This window comes from Ctenopharyngodon idella, chromosome 18 (assembly GCF_019924925.1).
Source record: "Ctenopharyngodon idella isolate HZGC_01 chromosome 18, HZGC01, whole genome shotgun sequence".
NCBI classification, from domain to species: Eukaryota; Metazoa; Chordata; class Actinopteri; order Cypriniformes; family Xenocyprididae; genus Ctenopharyngodon; species Ctenopharyngodon idella.
In genome coordinates, this window is record NC_067237.1 from 4,505,511 (window position 1) to 4,527,394 (window position 21,884).

Below are 21,884 nucleotides of genomic sequence, written 5' to 3' on the forward strand. Positions count from 1 at the left end.
AAGAAAAAGAGGGAGAGGGAGTGGGAGAAAGGAGACAGTAAGAGAGACAAAATCGTCTTTGTTTCATTATGAGCTTAATTAATCACGCTTCTGTATAATTAGACATACGCCTGCAGGAAACAAGATTGGATGCTGACAATAAAAAGCAAACAAACAAATAAATAAATAAATACTTAAATAAATAATAAAAGATAGACAGACAGACAGACATCTTGACAGAGAGTGTGCCTTTTTTTAAATTATTACCTTTCGCCTCCTGGGATTTAGGAGGTGGTATTTCAGGTGCTGACTGCGATGGCTTTCATATGTTCATTAATGATTGCTTCTCTCACACAGCTGCAGTTCTAGGCATTTTTTCTTTCTTTCTGCTGTTTAAGCTTATTTATATTTTGGGTTTATTATGGTTTTATTTTGCCATCCTGTGTAATGCCATGCTGTTATAACATTTTAAAGACGCAACGAAACCAAAATTGTAGATTTGTTGAATTTAATCCATGTTTAATCAAATATTTATAAGGGCAATGCATGCATTAGTTCACCCAAAAATGAAATTTCTGTCATTAATTACTCACCCTCATGTTGTTCCAAACCCGTAAGACTTTCGTTTATCTTTGGAACACAAGATCTTTTTGATGAAGTCCGAGAGCTTTCTGTCCCTCCATAGACAGCGAAATGCAATTGAAAGCTTCACAAAGTTCATAAAGAGATCGTAAAACCAATCCATATGAATTTAGTGGTTTTGTCCAAATTTTCTGAAGAGACTCAATCGCTTTTTATGATGAACAGATTTAATTTAGGCTTTTACTCACATATAAACATTGATCAGTGAACATAAACAGAAATTCAACCGAACCTGCTTAAAAAACAAACCACTTAAATGTGCTGCGTAACACGAGGATGAACCTCATTGGTTCTCGCACGTCAAGCAAACATGCTTGAGCTTCTGTTTACTACAACTGATGTGTGAGTTGATGAATGTTTATATGTGAATAAAAGCCTAAATTCAATCTGTTCATCATATAAAGCGATTGTGTCTCTACAGAAAATTTGGACTAAACCACTCGATTCACATGGATTAGTTTTATGATTTCTTTATGAACTTTTTAAAGCGTCAAAGTGGTAGTTGCGTAGCTGTCAATGGAGGGACAGAAATCTCTCAGATTTCATCAAAAAGATCTTCACTTGAGTTCCCAAGATGAACAAAAGTCTTGTGGGTTTGAAATGACATGAGGGGGAGTAATTAATGACAGAATTTTCATTTTTGGGTGAACTAACTCTTTAAGGTATAATGGATTATAGTTCAACATTGTAATACTTTAGTTATAATGTAATATTAATTCTGTGGTAGTAATAAATATTTCATAGATACACTCTAAAAAATGCTGGGTTAAAAACAACCCAAGTTGGGTTGAAATTTCATCCAATCAAATGCACTCTTACAAATACTACAATTACTACAGTCACCTCTGTCAAACACCTGAAAGTCCTGAATTTAAAATTGACAAAGTAAGCTTACACACCGACCATTAAAATTTGTCTTTAATGCAGTGGTTCTCAGTCCTGGTCCTGGCACCCCACCGCTCTGCACATTTTGTATGTCTCTCTTATCTGACGCACAGTTCAGTTCACGGAGCTCCTCATGATCTGAATCAGGTGTGTTAGATAAGAATGTGCAGAAGCGGTGGGGTGCCAGGACCAGAATTAAAAACCCCTGCTTTAATGAATAGTTCATCCAAAAATTCTAATTGATTCGTCAAGTTATGGAAAAATTGTAAAAATATTATTTAAATGTATGTTTTAGGATTCATAAAATGCTACACTCTAAAAAATGCTGTGTTAAAAACAACCTAAGTTGGGTTGAAAATGGACAAACGCATCAATTGGGTTGTTTTAACCCAGCGGTTGGGTTAAAAGTTTGCCCAACATGCTGGGTAGTTTTATTTAACCCAACTATTGTTTAAAAATTACTATATATGAACCCCATATAGGATGGAAATTAAAAATCAGACACATAATTACTAGAGGCAACAATAATAATCAAAAGGTGAACATTTATTAATAAACAAATTAATAAATGTTAATTTTCAACATACTTTGGGTTCATTTTAAGCAAGCAATGCAGTAATTTTTAAACAATAGTTGAATTAAATAAAACTACCCAGCAGGTTGGGCAAACATTTAACACAACTGCTGGGTTTGTCCATTTTCAACCCAACTTGGGTTGTTTTTAACCCAGCATTTTTTTAGAGTGTATCTATGAAATATTTATTACTAAATAAACACACTACAAAACCCAAATCTCCCTCTGTGTTCCTTGGATCAAAGAAAGACAGGTTTGAAATTATCTGACAGAATTAATAAACCCTTTAATCAGTGATCGCTAGCATCAACAGGCTTATTTAGTCTACTGCTTTTCTGTACAGCAAACAGCGCTTTTGACTGGTAGTACACAGTGACTGCAGTCAAAATGTTTGTTTATTTGTGTGTATTGTCTGAATCTGAGCTTGTATTGAACTGTCCTGTGTGGTCACCACTGTAATTGATAAATGATGTCCTTCATCACCTGACTCTACTGACACCAGCTTTTGTTTGTTTGTTTGTCTGTTGTCTTCTATGTGTGGCACTCTCGCACACTCAAGGCCATCCTGAGCTCTTCACCGCTCGTTACCAGATTACAACCACCCACACACACACACACTTGCCATGGCTGCAAAAACACTCTCTCAAACTTTAGCGACGGATACCAAGTGTGCGGCTAGAGGGAAAAAAACGTGAGAAGCAGAAAATGTGCCAAAAGAGTTTGGTGTGAACTACATTAAGTGCTAGCACAGTATGTGAGTCTACTCGTCTTGAGTCAAAGCTGTCTGAATGAAGAAAAAATAAGTTAGAATAAAGCATAAATGAACTTGGTGGGACTCCATAAAGAGAATGCAGTGTAGACACATAGTTGACCTTCATTAATGGACCTTGTGAAATGCAACCTCAAGCAATTAACCCAGAGAAGCCATTTCTGGAGTGCATTCCGCAGCCTTTTCAAAACCAACAATACTGCTAAAAACTTCTCTTCATTACACAGACAGAACTCACACTGACAGGGATACAAAGAGGTTAACTAGAAAAAATTTACTGACTGTCTCCTTCAGTCGGGCATAACGTATAATTCAGTCACCCGCGATTGACCAATGACGCAATGTGGCTCTTTCGTTCATCCATCAAATATCTTCATGGGTCATTTATGTGACTCTTATTTTTTGTTTCCAGATCTTCTACTTTATTTTCAGGAGCCAAGCACCAAAGGTGCGTAGGCACCTATTGTAATCATTGGAGTTCTTATTCTTCTTCTTCCGTTTCCGCTCGGGAAGTCTATGGTAGCCCATATAACCGCTTGCGGGAAACTTATGAAATTTGGCACACAGATAGAGAGTCTCTAACTCAATCCCTCTAGCGCCACCAGCAGTCCAAAGTTGCACTCATGTTTATGCTAATAAGTTTGGCTGTATCTCCTGCTAATGTGTTTGGCTGTATCTCCTCAACGCTTTATCATATTCAGATCAAACTTGGTCCATGTCATCACAAGCATGACCTGAGGTAACATGCTGCATTTCGGGCGCAGCGCCACCTACTGGCCTGGAGATAAGAAAAATGGCTATTTCTTTCTTGTAACTTCTGAATGGTTTGTCCAAAAATCATAAAAGTGGATTCGGGGCTTCATGCCGAGTCAAATGATATCCAATTTTACCAAATCGGCCATTTTGGGCTTCAGCCATTTTTAAATTTGTACTAAAATGCTGTATGAACACATCAGCGTATCATTACGAAACCCAATGTATGTCTTCGGCACTATGCCCTGACAGTACTCATAAAGTTTTAGGGCAGTGCCACCTTGTGGTCAAAAGTTGTTATGAAATTTACAAAAATGCTAATAACTTTTGAAAAAAATTGCCTATTTAAATGATGGTCTTATGGTCTTAATAGATTCATCGGGTCATGCCAAGAACATAGATACCAATTTTGCCATATTTGGTCAAACTTCCTTTCTGCCATTTTGATTTACTTTCAAAACCTACTTTTTCGAACTCCTCAAAGATAGTTTGTCCGATTTTCAGACTGTGCCGGCAAAAAATTATGGATTTTGTGTTGATAGACAACTGTTTTCGTATACCGCAGCGACGAATTTGAGGCATGATGGTAAAACATCTCTTGAGGCTGTATCTCTGCAATGCTTTGGCATATTGACACCAAACTTTTCATGTGTCAGTCACCTCACTCTGACCATATCACACCAATTTGGTCACAGCGCCACCTATTGGTCAACAGTGATAAACCATTAAATCATTATTATTGACTGTTTTTATGATTTTACAGCTATTTTGCCTAAAATAATGTTAATAGGTCTTTAATTGCTCATTGTTGCAGTTGGTCAGATGCTCCCAGCCATGTTGGCAAGACTTATTGTGCATTCTTTGTGCTTGGCCCCTTAATGGCTGCTTGCAGCTATATTTTAAAAATGTAATTCATACAGACAATAAATGAAAAATCTTGTATAATCAACATTAACTACTGAATAAAAAGTCTGGTATGATTTTCAGAAGGCTGTAAAAAAGAAAAGTAGTCTAATTAATACATATATTATTTCTTATTTCTTTTGCTGTCATGTGATGAGAAAACCATAAAACAAAAATGACATTGCAGGGACCCATACAGAAATAGATTGGAAAATACAAATTAAAATGTATGTGTTAAGTTTAAAGTGTAAAGAAAAATGTGCTATTTACTTTTACTTGATGGTTAGACCACTTGACATTTTCAGTAGACTGTTAATAAATTAAACATTTTTTATTTTTTTTTAATAAATCAAACTTTTTTGGGAGAAATTGTATCAACATATGTAACCAACATCAACACCAACTTCAGAACTTTGGCACATGCACAGTGCCCCGAGCGGCAACAGCAATCTAATAAAAAACACCTATGTTCAATAAAAAATTAAATGTAATGATGATAAAAATCCGAATAAATGGTAGTTTAATTAGCCTGACAGCTGTTGATTGCTGGCTGTCAAGCAATGTGGCAACTTGGCAGTTTAATATAGAATGTGCATTTACAGGTGTGCATAAAATATTTTATAGCACTTTTAATCCGGCTCATCCATTTAAAATTAAGTGTCAGAATTACTTGCCTTATAAACTCGATTTTTTGCCTTATAAACTTTTTATTTTTATTACATCAGACATTCATATTTGTCACTGACTCCTATTTACAAAGGAGCACCAGGCTAAGAGAAGGTGATTATTACAGGCATGCACACACCAGCTAAACTCAATTTTCTGCTCTTTCTCATTTCATCTGCATAAAGATTATTAAGACGTGATTGGGCACATCTACTTGGCCATACACCTTTCTCTCATTGGACTCCCTTCTTCTTATCCTCTCCTGTCCGGTCAGACTTTACAGGCCTCCTGCTGGTGAACGTCCAGCACTAAAGGTCAGCTGTTTGTAAATCTAAACGGCCAGGTTCCCACTATGTGCCCCCTTGCAGTTAGAGAATGTCTTTCAAATGCTGCCAGCACCCTGTGTCCTCAGAGCACCTCTCCAGTTAACTACACCCTTTCACCCTTGTTACACCCAGTTGATTCTGAACTGGAAATGCAATGTAAATTGATTGGAATTGAACTGGAAAACTTAGTATCAAAAGACATAGGTATATTGCAATTTTAGATTGAATCATTAGAAATATTGCATCTTACAAGTACGTGCAAAACTTTTTCAAAATCAACTAATCAGTGAGTGACACAGTGACTAGTCAACTAATCAGTGGTTTCGTGGACCCGATTTTTAGGTGTATTCTTGAATTTAAAAGACAAAGCACAACAGAACAGAACATAGAGAACTAGTAGAATATTAGTAGTCTGCTTAATATCTGCTAACACTTTATTTTGATGCTCCCCAACAGACATTCTACTGACTATAAGTAACTTTGCAAGTACGTCAAATTAATCTACTAACCCTTACCCCTTATTCTACTAACCCTAACAGTCTAATACTCAACTAATACTCCAATGAGAGTTAGTTGACATGTAAACTTATAGTCAACGGAATGCATGAAGGGGACCATTAAATAAAGTCTAACCCTTTTTTATTTTGAAGCTGAGCATAACTTTAAAACGTTAAAAATTCCTGACTTTTCCATAAGTAATTTATGTTAAAATACTTTCTAAAAAAAATCTTTAAAATTCTCTGATATTTCAAGGTTTTCCATGAGAATCTTATTATAAAACCTGAGAGTTCTTACTTTTTTTAATCAACCTATTCTGTCTAACTTCTACTCTTCATGTGCAGTAGTTGAAAATATCCTAAATTGTTTACCGAAGTGTAATGGATGTGGCACCTGTTTTGAGGACCCAGCAGGGAGAACGTCTCCTCTGTTTGCATTGGCACAGGTAAGCTGAAACCTGCCTTTTCCATGGCTCATCAGCAGCACATAAATCTTGCTGCTCATATCTCTCATCTGCTGCTTATTAATATTCTCTGAACAGAGCGAGTAAGGAGAAACCACAGATGACACAGCATCACCTCAGGGCTTGTCTCTACCGCTTGTGGGAGTAGAACGGCACAAATGCTTTAGAGTTGAGGTCACATTGGGTTTTAACTCTCATTTTTGTGTCTTATATTACAAAACCTGCCTATTCTTGCTCAGGCTGAACACTAAAATGCCACCTCAGCCAAATCTGCACTGCCCAGTCAATCTTTCCAAACAGGAAATGCATTGCTGTTTATGGCTTCTGTTTAAGATGCTTTTTAATAGGTCACTTTGCAGAGGATCTTTATGACACAGGGCTTTTAAGAGGTGAAAGGCCTCCACCCAAATCCATTAAAAGAGAAAGAAAGAGCGATAGTGAAAGTAAAAAAGGAAGCAAAGCAAACAAGAGAGAGAAGAAGAGAGCAGGGTCAAGGTGGGCTAGCTGAGCAGCTTTCATAAGGATCTTTAGCTGAACAAGCAATGAGCCTCACAAGCCTTCTCTACAGGGACAGGTGCCCTAGTAAAACAAGAATTACTGAGGTTGTGTAGTGGAGGGAGGTGAAATACTATACATAACACTCAGCCCCCACTGGCTTTTATAGCCTACATACTCATCTCATCTGCAGTATAAGGCAGTACACATTAAACCAGTGAGCCCCTTTTAGTGCACTCCAGTATTGATCTGGGTGAACAAACAGTCCACACACCATCTTATCTCAACATTGCACTTATCAACCTATATAAGTTCCATGAATGTGTAAAAGGACAGTCCTGTAACAGCTTAAAACCTCTATATGTCCATTTAGATTCCAAAGCAAGGTAGGATCGCACTGTCCATAAGGTAATACGTAAAGGATTATTTAACTTTAAAATGAAAATTACCCCAAGATTTACACACCCTCAAGCCATGACTTTCTTATTTTTGATGAACACAATCTGAGTAATATGAATAAATATCCTGACGCATCCAAGCTTTATAATGGCAGTGAACGGGAAACAATGAGTATGAAGCACAAGAAAGTGCATCCATCTATCATAAACATATTCCACATGGCTCCAGGGGGTTAATAAAGGCCTTCTGAAGTGAAGCAATGTGTTTGTGTAAGAAAAATATCCATATTTAACAAGTAAAATATCTAGCTTCCGCCAAACCGCCTTCGGTATTCAACTTACGAAAAACATTTTTTTGTAAGTTGAATATGGATGGCGTAGGACGTAGCGTAAGCGTGAACTGAACCGAACTGAACTGCGAGAGGCATTACACTTTCTTCGTAAGTTGAATATGGAAGGTGGTCAGTCTGGGAGATGTGTATTAACGGTGCCAATTTACTATTTCAGCAGGTTACATTGTTAATTGGGTATGTGAAAGACTTCAATAGAGATTGTATTTTTTTTTTACGAAGATTGTGGTTTTATGGAGTTGATAGGAAAATTTTGTTTATTTTTTATCAGTCCGTTCTAGAAAATGTTATCAGATATGGCTTGTGCTCTTGGTATGGTAATCCCTCTATAAAATCTAAATCAAAGATATAGTACATTGTTCGAACTGCTATGAAAATGATTGGACTGAAAGACTATCCCAGTATTCAGACTCTGTACGAGCAATGTACTTTGAACGAGGCTAAAGGGATTTTAAGTGACCTGTCCCATGTACTCTATCCTTGTTATGAACTCTTACCCTCCGGAAGAAGGTATAGAACTCTCCGTCACAAACGGAACAGGTTTAAAAACTCTTTTGTGCTATCAGACTGTTGAATATGGATTAGCGTCGTTTACTTATTCTTATGTGTGTATGTGTACAATTTGTATGAATACTGTCTATTTTTGTCTTTTGTGTTTAATTTTTAATGTATCAGGTTTGTCGAAATGCTGGCTATTGAATCCACTACAAATTTCCTTATAAGGGACAATAAAGTATATTTCAATTTCTACACCAGTAGGTGGCAACAAGCGACCGTCTTTATAAGTGAGTCATTTGAATCACTTACTCAACCAATTTGTTTGAAATGCTGATTCATTCAGGAACTAATAAAGTGACTGGCTGCATCTGAAATGTCATATTTCCTACAATATATAGTAGGCAAAAAGAGTAGTATGTCTGAATTAGTATTTATAAAAAAGTATCTAGATGACCTACAACTTTCAATTTGATTCCAAAGTGTGCATCCAATTACTATCCTGTGAGGCCAAAGGTGAGGATTTGTGAATAGCAATGACAACATGATGAGTACGTCTGGATTACATTTATTCTTCACACATTCATACTAAATAGAACATGCAATTTTAATGGTCACAAAGTAATTACTTATTCAAAAGATACACCTACTCAGTGCAGTATGTGATTTTGGATGTAGCCACCTTCTTTATGAGAGAGTCGTTGAATCATTCATATGATTCATTCAAAAATACTGAATGAAACAACTGTCACTGAATCATTCACTCAACTGATTCATTTAAAAATTCATTCAGTAACAAAGAATCACTACTGTTTATCCTTTATCCATCCTTTATGTACTTTGAAGTGTTAATATAAGCAATAACACACACAAAAACGCGCTACGTTGCATGAAGCTAAGCGCTTGAGCTAAGCGCTTACGGTAACCCCATGTTACAGTGGGATTGTTCCTGTGACAACTGTATAAAATGCTACATTATTTAGATGAATATTGAATCTATTCAACTCTGTCTTTGTCATGTTCTGTTGGTGGACAGGACAGGTGGGACCAGCTCCACTGCTGCTGTCAGTCACAGTATGATAATGCCCTTAACATGGAAGGGAATCTCTGTGGGGAAGTCCTGGATTTACAACAGCATTGCCCTTTAAATGAGGGACTTTGTAATGTGAATATAATCAGTGAATATAATCAGGGATGAGATCTCTTTGATTAAAGCACAATCACTTCAGCACTGTCTGCGCACACTGTGTTTTACGGGCAGTTCTGGATTTCCAGCATCTAACTATCAAGCACTTCTCACATTTTAATCATAGGCACTACCTTCTAAGACACCTTGTTCAAAATGATGCTCAATATATCTTTACCGTACCAGTTACTGGCTGACATCAGAGACTTTTTAATTCATATGTATATTGGATGGATATTGGTCGGTATTGGATATTTATTTGGTGACTCATTTAGATAATCTTTGTATGGAAGCTTGTTTCCGCCATGAAATAAAAAATAAAAAAGGTAATTGTGAGTTTTTTATCTCACAATTTGGACTTTTTTTCTTCACAATTGCGAGTTTATATCTCACAATTCAGACTTTTTTCTTATAAAATTAGAATTGCTATATGTAAACTCACAATTGCGAGTTATAAAGTCAGAATTGTGAGTCATAGTCAGAATTGTGAGATATAAACTCGAATTGTGTGTAATAATGTCAAATTGTGAGATAAAAAAGACTGATGTTTTTTCTCAGAATTGCGAGTTTATATCACGCAATTCTGACTTTATAACAAAATCCTTACCAAAATTTGATATGACAATCCCAAAATGTGTTGCAATGATCTGTTCTCCCAGTTTACATGCAAACCAATAACCCTGCAACACAAGTAAACCTTGTTTACAAGACTTTATAAATAAATCAGTTTATTCCCCGGTAGTGACATCAAAATGTAATCACTCGTGTATCTGACTGCATCCGAAATAGCCTACTTCCCTACTATACAATAGGCGAAAAACAGTATGTGACAAAAGAATTATGTCCAAATTCACAGTACTCAGAAAAGAATAGGCAAAAAGTACCCAGATGACCTACTACTTCTGCCGAGATTCTGTGTGCATAAAATGGACACTTTACTATCCCATGAGTCCACGGGAGAAGATTTATGAATGGCAGTGAAGCGACCAAAGTACCTTCCAAGGATGCGATGCAACTGACACTGGTAGGTCATGTGATAAGGGCAACATGGCGAATGCAGTACATCCAGATTACATTCATACTACACAAACTCATTCTATATAGAACATACTTTTTAGCAGTCGTGAAGTAATTACTTATTCAAAACAATGACCTACTCAAGAGAGCATGCGATTTCGAACACAGCCAATGACTCTGAGTATTCCATTTGTTTTGTCTGTTGTGATGTTAAATAAAGCATTAAAAACCGAAAAGTGTTCCAACATGTCAGTGGAAAACTTACGGACTCATATATTATCCTCTCATGCAGTTACAGATGCAGCATATTAACTGTGGCATTTCTTTTTGAGACGAGAATACGTTTTTTTTACTTTCTTCAGTTAACCTCTACAGTGAAACACTCGCTCTGTTTGGGTGCACTTAAATCCACAGTAAGGGCGCTTTCTTGTCACATATCACACATGCACACTTCAATAAGCCGAGAGAATGCAGGTTAATGAGTTTACATGCCAGCAGGAATCAGGGTAAGGGGCAAAAAGATAGAGAGTGAATTAAGGCTGATTGGGACACTTTTTGACATTGAGGCATTTGAGGTGACTGGGAAAAAGTGTCCCAATCAACCTGAATTCATCCCTACCTCCATCTACTATACAATATTTCTTAAAATGTTATTCTTGTTTGATTACTCTGCTGTTTCCAGCAGCATACTAGCAACATGCTAAGTATAAGTGTTATGGCATGCAAAACTATTTTTTCCAACTGTTTGTGGATTTAGGGTGTGTTCACACTTGTCATGTTTGGTTTGATTAAAACGAACCCTGGTGCAATTACTCTGTTAGTACAGTTCATTTGAACATGTGTGAACGCTGCCATCCGAACCCTGATGCGCACCAAACGAACTCTGGTGCGGTTCGAATGATATATGAACGTAACACAGACCAAAGACATGTAAACAAACGAAAAACAGGAAGATGGACAGAATCCTCACGCATATCGTTTTTTCTCGTCATAGTCGTGAGTTTGCCCATCACAGGCATCAGGCGCGCGTCTCCACGCAGCAGATCGCTTGTGTGTGTGACGGAGGGATTCCTGCCGCTGTTTTGACTCCTTTACACATTTTATAAGCTCTTCACGAGTTCCCGGCTGGCCAAAATACCATCATATGCAGGCTACGCACACACAACAATCGCATTTATCTCAGCACACAGCATTGTTTTGGATGTTCGGTAAGTTCCGTCTTAAAATAGGAAATACGTCATAAAATCCGACCAATCAGGTTGTGAAAGTATCCCTATGCCTTTAGATTTGGTATCTTTTGGTTCGGTGATAAAATTGCCAATCTGAATGCTAATCAGACCAGGACTATATGTTTTTTTTTTTTTTTGGTACGGACCAAATGAACCAAATGAACCGAACTACAAGTGTGAACGCACCCTTAAACACATGCTAGACAAATGTCTTCTACAGTTACGACACAATCACTGTTTTCTTAGTGTACTGTGCTGTGCTAAAAGTAGTAAAAAAACGTGAAACCACTGCATTTTATTCTATTTCATGACACTCTATCTAGCTGTTTTTGAACACAAAGGCCCCTAAATGAGTTGCTCCCTATGCAGAGTGTTTCTATCAAAGAGGTTTCATTTTGGTTAGAAGGCAGCTGACAGCAGACTGAGAGTATGTGCTGGACCGATTATTTGTATTTGTAAAATTATTCTCATTGCCACCACTCTGTGAGCAAAGATTTGTTGGATGCCAGCTTAATACAACACCACAAAACAGAGACAAGCAAGCGTCTGATAATTAGTGCCCCAAACTAACAACGGAAAATCTCTAGGCATGTGTGAACTTCAAAGGTCTGAAAAATGAACCGCACAGACCCAGGTTTGAAATGTCTCTTTCCATCTTTAAGCCACCAGAGAAGAACTGACAGCCATTAAGAACTTCTCTCCAGTGGCTTTGCAGCAAGGGATCGTGGGATATCACTCATAAAGACTCAGTGTGTGAGTCCGTTCCCCAGTCTGATACTCGGTGCATTAGGGGGCTAATCTTCAAAAACACTGCTCTCTCCCTCTCTTACTCAATCCCTCTCTTTCCACTTAATATCTCCTCACATGCTGCAGTTGTCCCTTTGAGGCCTGAAATCCGGCTAATCTTTCTCTCTTCCAAGCCAGGAAACCAAATCAGCTTCTATCTCTTAGTGTCTTATAGTCAAAAAACCCACAAAGCCTCAATCATATGTCTGTGTGTGTGAGCATGAGAGAAAGATACAGATACAGACAGAGTGATAGATGATAATGAGAAAGAGAGGGCTGCCATCCATGAGACAACCAGTACTTTAAAAAGACTTGCTTCAGTTGTGCATCAGTGTAGAGCAGAGCTTCTGAAACCCATCAATCCTGTGGAGCTGATTTTTAAATTACTGACAGAAACTTCTTGCGCAACCAAACTGCTTTGTGGCACCCCTTGGCAGTTACTAAAACACTTGAGTGATATATATAAAACTTCATGTATAAATATATATCTATATGAAATCTATGTAAACCCTAATGCTCAAAATAATTAATTGGTTTAACTTAAATTAAACTAATTAGTTCAATCAAATGAACTTTTATGAGTATTTAGAACTTTCCTTTTCTTTTGAGTTCACAGAACTGACACATTTTAAGTAATCTGAATTGTTTCATTGTTTTGAGTTATATGAACTTGTCTCTTAAAAATTAGACTAACTTAAATTGAACTAAAACTGGGCTGGGATTTCTATTTCCCAGCATGCTTTGCCATGACACTTGAAAGGGAGAGTAAATGCTAAAATTAAGTGACTAGTTTTAGGCTAGATATAGTTTTTAGCTAATGTAATTTACTTGTTATTTATTTTACTTGTTATCAGAAATAAACTACAATAGAGGGACTGTTGTTATTGATTCTTTGTTAAAGTCTACCGAAAGTTAAGTTTGGGCCACAAAATGATTGTTTATGTTGTTGCCGTTGAAACCGTCTATAGTACCATACTCATTCAGCAATTGCTATGCTATGCTAATGCTATCAAAGCATTGTGTTACCAATTAGCAAGTTAGCATTTATTGAATTAGCTAGTTAAAGCAAGCCAATTCTCCACTACTAAAAATGTTTAGTTTAGATTACATGATAATTTTAAGTTAAATGTATGAATTATCTTACTCAAATATTTTGAGTTAAGAGCAATTAAAATGTATGAGTGCAAAATAAAAATCTGCCAGTTCTGCTTACTTAAACTTTGAATTTCCTAAAAATGTTGAGGTACCTCAATTTTTTTTTTTTTAAGTTTTGCCAACTTATTCTGGTTTATAGTGTATATGAAATATATATACTTATATCAAACAATAATACATATTTTGTTTTTTAAGACTTCACGATAAGCGAAAATCATGTTATGAACAATGCATATCTATATAAAACACACACACAAAAAAGAAAATAACCAATTCTAAAGAGATTTTAGCATTTAAATTGGGCATTTTCACCAACCCCCCCCCCCCCCCCCCCACACACACACACACACACTTTTTAAATGGCCAGTCTACACTTGAAGTGAGCAACTATAGATGATCACTCCTGTTAATAATCAGATCTGTCTACAAACCCCATGACCTTGGCATTACTAGTGTCGTGCTTCATATATTGAACTACAGCATTAAAATAGGGGCATACTAGTTTTACCACTAACATTACCACATTAACATACGACCACTCTTATTTAAATATCAATGCGTGTTCAGTAAAGTCTGATGAATGGCAGTCACTGCCCCTGGTAGAGTGAAGTTAGCTAATAATAATAAAAAAAGGTTATTTACAATGACTGATATGGTTAAGAATAGAAATTATCTTGTGAAATCAGTGGTGTGAGAGCAGGTCAACTGTGAAATCTGTTGTGTATGTTAGTGTAAAAATTGTTAGTGTATGTTATTTTCAAACCATTTAGTCAGATTGTTTATGAGAACAGTATTTTTTCTCTCACACACGTGTGTGTGTGTATATATATAGTAATTTTACTACTAAAATAACGATTATAAAATATTGCAATCTTATTACGATAGAAATATATTTCTTTCTTAGAGATAATAATAACCGTTTTAATAATAATAAAACTAAGATTTTATATTATTTAGTCTATACTGTGCCAGGTTTTGTCTACTACTAGTAAGTTATCTAGAGGCTGTGCATTGCTGTTATTGTTTCTTCATACTATTCAAGGTTTGGTCGAGATTTGTTATGTTTTTGTTATGACATATGTTTCTCACTGTCTTAAGAAAACAAGACAAAAAATAATGTATAACCTCTGTGGGCTTCAGTATGTTTGAAAACAATCATTATTTTTGCGACGGTGTTTTGAGCAGCTATAAATTTCCAATCTCTGTACTGTTCAAGCATGCGGCCCTTGTCTCACAAATTTATCAGCACTGCATATTCCTCCCAGCTTCAGTTCCACACTGAAAATCAATGACTCCAGTTAGAGATGTCCATTCATTCATTTTTTTTTTTTTTTTTTTGCCTGCATTGAAGCAACATCAGAAGAGCTGAAACGGAACATTGATGAACTCTGAAGGGTTCATCAGCAAACAGCTTTCTACGAAAAGCTTTTTTTTTTTTTTCAATACCGATCTACACTACAAAACAACAGATGAGAGAGGTCGTTTCAAATCAGCTTTAGACAAACCAAGCTAAGTTCAGAAGAAGTAAATCTAAAGTGATAAAGATGAGCTTCCTGTGAAATGTAACTGTCTGCCAGTATGGAAAATACGTTAAAGCCCAAGTATCCCTGCACCATTAAATATACATTACAATCTCTGTCCCGCACAGTGAGGAAATCGAGGCTGACCTCAAAGATCTTTTTAAGTAAAACAAGCCAGTGTGAAGTCACATGACAAAAGTCCACACAGCTAAAGATAATTAAAATGTAAATCATTAAGCCACTGTCTTAAACGTTACCATTCAAATGGTTACACAGGCAGACAGGGTAAGACTAACCTGCTTTCTTTGCCAAGTCAACACACACACACACACACACACACACACACACACACACACACACACACACACACACGCACACACACACAGGTTTGTTTTTGTGAATTGTGGGGACATTCTATAAGCGTTATGGTTTTTATACTGTACAAACCGTATTTTCTATCCCCCTACACTACCCCTACCCCTAAACCTACCCATCACAGAAAACTGCACATTTTTACTTTCTCACAAAAACTCATTCTGTATGATTTATAAGCCTTTTGAAAAATGGGGACATGGGGTAATGTCCTCATATGTCACCCTCTCCTTGTAATACCTATGTCATACCCATGTCATTATACAAATTTGTGTCCTATGTCACAAAAACACGCACACACACACACACGCACACACACACACACACACACACACACACACACACACACACACACACACACACACACGTTTACCTAGGACGTACTACAGATTCTGTTTTATAAATTAAAATTACTAAAAAATCTAATTACTTCACAGCTCAATCTAAATCAGAATGTTTTGCATTTTTGTTATAAAAATAACACTATTTACATTGACATTTTTATAATTATTTATAATATTATATCCATGATATTCACTGTTGGTCAAAAATGTGAAATCATTAAGATTTTTAATACCTTCTGAAGGATCATGTGACACTGAAGACTGGAGTAATGATGCTGAAAATTCAGCTTTGATCACAGGAATAAATTAAATTTTAAAATATATTAAAATGTTGTTTTAAATTTCAATAATATTTCACAATATTACTATATTTACTGTATTTTTGATTAAATAAATACAGTCTTGGTGAGCGTAAGAGATTTCTTTCAAACACATTTTTAAAAAATGTAAGGATTCCAAACTTTATATATATTATTTGTAAAATGTATTTATTAATGCTCTCCATAAAGTGTAACCCTACCCCCCTCACTCACACAAAGGACTTCACCTCAGCAAACACCACACACCCATTAGACAGCAAACACACACACACACACACACACACACACACACACACACACACACACACACGGGTACATTCCATAGACAAAGATTTTTACTGTATATTCTATCCCCTAACACTAAACCTACCTTCACACCTCTTTCCTGTAAAGTGCAGTAAATCCCAAGTATCTCTGCACCACAAAAACACTGCAACTTTTACACAGTGGAGAGAAAGAAGAAAAAGTGGGACAATACCTCATGCTACAATAGAAGACAGACTCATATCACCAGGGAGAAAAACAGAGTAAGAAAAAGGAGCCACATACACAAAGCCTGCATTCAGAGAGCTGAAAGGGGGAGAGAGAACACACTTATCTTCACCTCTGCTCAGCGCCAAGGCCAGCTCTCCCTCTCTCTCGCTTTCTCTTCTTCTGTCCGGCAGCTCGAGGGCGCTTTGACGACGGTCTGACAGCTGAATGAAGTTACAGTGCCCGACATGCATGAGATTTTGAATCACTGGTGGCAAACTTTGAACTGCTCTACCTGTGTCGGTTCATGTGTGTCTGAGAGGGAAGGAGAACAAAACTCCTCCCTCTTTCCCTCCACCTCTCTGCTAGCATGCCACGGCAGGTTTACGTCTCGCATTCGGATCAAAGGCACCTCTCAGCTTCTTTCTTTTGCTCTGTCTTTCTCCAAATCTCTCTTTACGCTCTAAAGTGTAGTGTAATTGCTTTTAAAGTTAGTCCACCAGCGCTGACAGAAAAACCTTCTTTGTGAGCCTCTGCTACACCTGATTTACTAAACGGCCTAACCTCAGCTGGCTTATTCACTCTCACTCCTCCTCCGTTCCTCCCTCTCTTCCTTTAATGAAAGATGACTGGCATGTACTTGGGAGAAAAAGGGGGGAAGGGTGTCACCTTCCAAATAACTGCTGCTGCATGACAAAAGATGGGTTGTGCAGGAATGCAGGAGTCTGGGAAGCTTTGCCTCTTTAACCAGCGACATGATCCTGCAGCACAGATAGTCACACGCAGACAGCAGCTCAAGACGACGCACGCAAGTGTAATCAAGCATTCTTATCAGACAATGAAACGGCTTGTTTTGTCATTCAGATTTCTACAGGCCCTCATTAGAAGCTCTTATCGCAGCAGATGGGCTGGAGAGTCTCTTAATGAAACACATCATCTGTACTCAGTATCACTAAGAGAATTACTATTTCAATGATTGACACACTTCTTGCGAACTTACATTGTAAGGTTGAAATATACAGTAGCGGCCAAAAGTGACTTACAGAGGGGATATTTGTTTTTTATGACCCTAGTTCAATTCAACCATCAAAATATGAGGAAAATATTTTTATTTTACTATGTTTTATTTTACTATGCAAAAAAATGCTCACAGGAAAAAAGCATACATTGATTACTAGGGCTGCACGATTTATCGCGATTAAACCGCACACGATTACGGCTCTGTGATCAGTAGTAAATGCTTCTCCATCTGAAAGCCAGAGGGCACTTTTGCGCAGAAACTCCAAATATGCTTTGATTGATTAAACATGACTAATAAACACACGACTGCTTTATTCTGTGTAAGAAGCCACATCATCTCACAGAAGGATGCTCAACTGTCATTATGAAGTGAGTTTGAAATAAAAACATGTTATTAAATGTTGTCTTTTGTTGTACAAGATGTTAATAAATGCTTCTCATATCTGGAAAGATGTTTGACACGTGTTGCTTTTTCAAATGCACATTATAAGTGACTCAAACTCGCAGTGCTTTCAGATGGATTAGCATTTGGAGCCATATTTCATTGACAAGCTGCGCATAAAAAAAAGAAATAAATAAATAATCGCAGCCTTTGCGATTTCATAATCGTGTTTAAGCGCGATTTCAGTGTTATTTTTAGTATAAATCGTGCAGCCCTGTAATCAGTTATTAATATTTCTTTAGTTCTCTCTTGTTTTTGCATGTGTTCATAATTTCTTTGTATGTCAGCCTGGCCAAAAATCATATCCGCACAGTTTGGCATGTTTCATTGCGTTATCACAAATAAAACAACTGATTCCAAGAACAACTATGCAATATGCTTACAAAATCTTTAATACATTTTTAATAGTATTTGAATAAAGGATGAAGATGTCTATTTCCCTAGGCCAGACATAATTTTTGGCCACTACTGTATATTTGTTATCAGAAAAGAACAAACTGGATAAAGATAAGAAATAAAAATGTTCCTGGTTTTATTTTTCAGTCCATCAGCATACGTTATTTTATATACTGTTTCACAATGATAATGTCACAGTGAAAAGCATATCTATGGAGCCCCTAAGGGGACATAGTGATGGAAAAAACATGAGATTGGAGGAAAAATTATATTCCAGTGCTTTTGCGTTCAGTCGCAAAGGTTTTGTGTTTCCCCAAGAAACTTTTGAGTTCTCTTACAAAAGCTTTTTTTTCCCCCTCTCATTTCATACAATTTGTTCACTTGCAAAGGTTTCTCTGGGAACACAAAACTTTTGCGAGCGAACGAACAAAAGCCTTGAAATATAATTTTTTATTCCAATCACATATTTTTTCCCATCCTCATATACCCTTAGGTGTTCTGTACATACCCCCCCAAAAAAAACATTAAATAACAGCATAATAATTTTTAATGTATTATTTATTTATTTTATTAATACTAAATACTTGATCTATAATCAATTGCATCAATTAAAGCTTAGTTAATAATGAATATAACAACAACAAAATAAAAAAAGGCATTAGAGATGGCTTAATAAAGTTGGTTACACTTTATTTTAGGGTGTCGTTTTTACATTGTAATTACAAAAATAAGTACTGAGTAACATTAACTACATGCACTTACTATAGAGTTAAGGTTAGGGTTATGGTTTAGGTTAGGGTTAGTTACTTGTGATTATGCATAATTTACTGCTATTACTATCTAGAGTAAGCAACGTGCAACTATGTCATCTTAAAATAAAGTGTTACCATAAAGTTTTATACATCTCTTGTTTTGTTCTCTAAAAGACACTGTTAGAGACATAAAACGTGTAAAAATCACTTATGTGTAAAGTTGAACCTGTCAAAGCAAAGCAAACATTGCATACATCATGTGAATTGTCTGGTAATCAATGGCCTCACTTTGAATGTTTAGTGTCAAACTGGCACCAAGTTACAATGTTGAAGCTGACACCTCATAATCTTTCATCAAAACATTACAGAGTCAAAACTATTAGCCAATACTATTAATCCAATCAACCAAACAATCCAACCTAATCGCAACTGAGAAATCAAGCCATGCACTGCTATTTATTAATTCACCAATATTTGGTTATTGACAATAAGACTGCACAAGTTCTGTCCTTCTGCAGTTGTTGTACTCAGGATAAGATGACAGTTAAATGAATGTTTGATAAGTTAACGCCTCGTGTTTTCTCCTCATTAAGGAAGTAAAGGTCACTGGAGAAGCCTCGGGGGTGGAACTGGGAGGTGTGACGGTAAACCAAGACACCATGGAGTGAGATACTACTAATCTATCACTCGAAGGGGAGTCCTTTACATGGGGAGGAGGGGGTGAGGGGGAATGGGGAGAATTGGGTTTGTCTAACAACTGTTGAAGACACACATACACACACGCACACACACACAACAACAACTGGCTGCAACTGATGAATCACTTCACTAGTGGCTATGTAAATGTGTCCTTTTTTATTTTATTTTACTTTATTTATTTTATTTCATTTCATTCCATTTTATTATTTATTTTTTATTATTATTACTGTTTTTGGCCCTTTTGGCAACTTTTTATTTGTAAATTTAGTAAGTAAAGCTAATGAAAATATGCCCAGTTCATATCTGACCTAAAAATCAAAAGAAGAAAACAAAAGAATAGAACTTGAATCAAGAAAATGAAACCCATTTTTAGAAAAAATAAATGTTTTTTGTGTGTGTGTGTGTGTTTTGCATTGACATTATTTTCATAATAACTCTGCACAAAAAATCTCAATATGAAGTTTTACTTTTTTGTACTTCTTATTACTCTCAATGATTTACAATGTTATATTATTTAATGATAATTAAATAATTAGATTCTCATTAAATATTACTGTAATACATTTTTTTTTAATCAGCATACATTTGATGTATAAATGCTTTGCAATTTAAATTATTCCACAATTATTCTACAACCCGCCAAAATAAAAGTTCAGTTTTACTTGAATAAATTATGACAGAAATATATTACTCTTGTACAGTAGAATGTACTTCTCAAAGTAATAATAAAAATAATAATAGTAATACAATTTATCACACATTTTTGTTTAATGTTTTAACTTAATTTTGTTACATTTTAAAAGATTAAATTGTTAAAGTTTTATGCATATTGCCAGTTTTTTTTTTTCTAAAAAAAACAAACAAAAAAAAAAACCACATTTCATAACTTAATAGATCAATAAATTGTCAAAGTTTTATGATTAGAAATGTTTTTTTTTTTTTTTTTTTTTTTTTAAATATATAAATATTTAATTAAACCATTCAAACAGAACCCAGAAACAAATGAAAAACAGAATTTTGGGGGGAAAATATCTGATGAAAATAATATATGCTAAAATATTACATTTCAGATCTAAAAACTATTTTTGATATATTAGATCACATCTATACATCCAATTCTTGTTACATTATAAAAAAACAAAAACAAAAATAACAAATTCACCATAAAAACAGGCTTCATTTTCAGTAATGAAAATATTATTTCTTATTGATTTCTTTTGATTTTGGGATTAACAAATAAGGACATGATGGAGAGAACACAGCATTCTAAATGAATCAGGAAATGATACAAAACCTGCACTGCACATGAGTGGCACCACCCGATGAGTGGTGCATATGAGTTTATGGCTGCGACAGCTGCATATTCTAATCCTTGTGAACAAAATATCACAATCTCTGTGACAAATTCACTGAAAAATAATGGCTGTAGAAACCCAGAGATTAGCATTTAAGGACTAAGCTCTGGTTTAGCTGTTGTGTGAGGGATAAAAACTGAATCATCTGGAGCTATACTATATCCTATATCCACTAAAACACTCTGCCTGACATCAGCCATATGAATTTATTCACTATTTCACTTACTCTCTCTTCATCAGTCTTCCTCTCCCCCAGAATACAGACACCAGCACATTTTATGAGTCATGGAGTCGTGTAGGAAATGATGTTAACAATGCCAACCTGCAGTAAAAACACTCCCTAATCCCCCTCTCTGAGTGTGAACAAACTCATGAGTGCTGTCAGGACAGACGGCTTTGACGCGACCACTACAAAACAACAAGAAATATAATACCTAGTCCACCACAGAGGATTTACACGGGCCAAGAGGTCAAAAAGTCTCCAAAACAAGTGGCATTGTGCTTTGCCTGCACTCTCCGTGGCTGATGGGAACAGAATATAGCGTGAGGACCATGAGGTGTTGCTATGGGTGTGAGGGAAAATGATCGATAGTGACACGCACACATAAAGCTGATGGAAAAGTG

General features: G+C 36.1%; 1 protein-coding gene across 4 annotated transcripts in view; it reads right to left on the reverse strand.

Annotated features, from left to right (window-relative positions):
• Nucleotides 1-21,884, reverse strand: part of large2 (LARGE xylosyl- and glucuronyltransferase 2) — an 81,520-nt gene that overhangs the window by 22,132 nt on the left and 37,504 nt on the right. Inside the window, exon 1 of one of the 4 annotated variants that reach the window (XM_051870908.1) lies at nucleotides 16,730-17,065. The exons of the other annotated variants lie outside the window; for them this stretch is intronic. The gene's annotated coding sequence lies outside the window, so the exon portion shown is untranslated. Of the gene's footprint in view, nucleotides 1-16,729; nucleotides 17,066-21,884 lie in introns of those variants that run through there. 4 annotated transcript variants of the gene reach the window in all.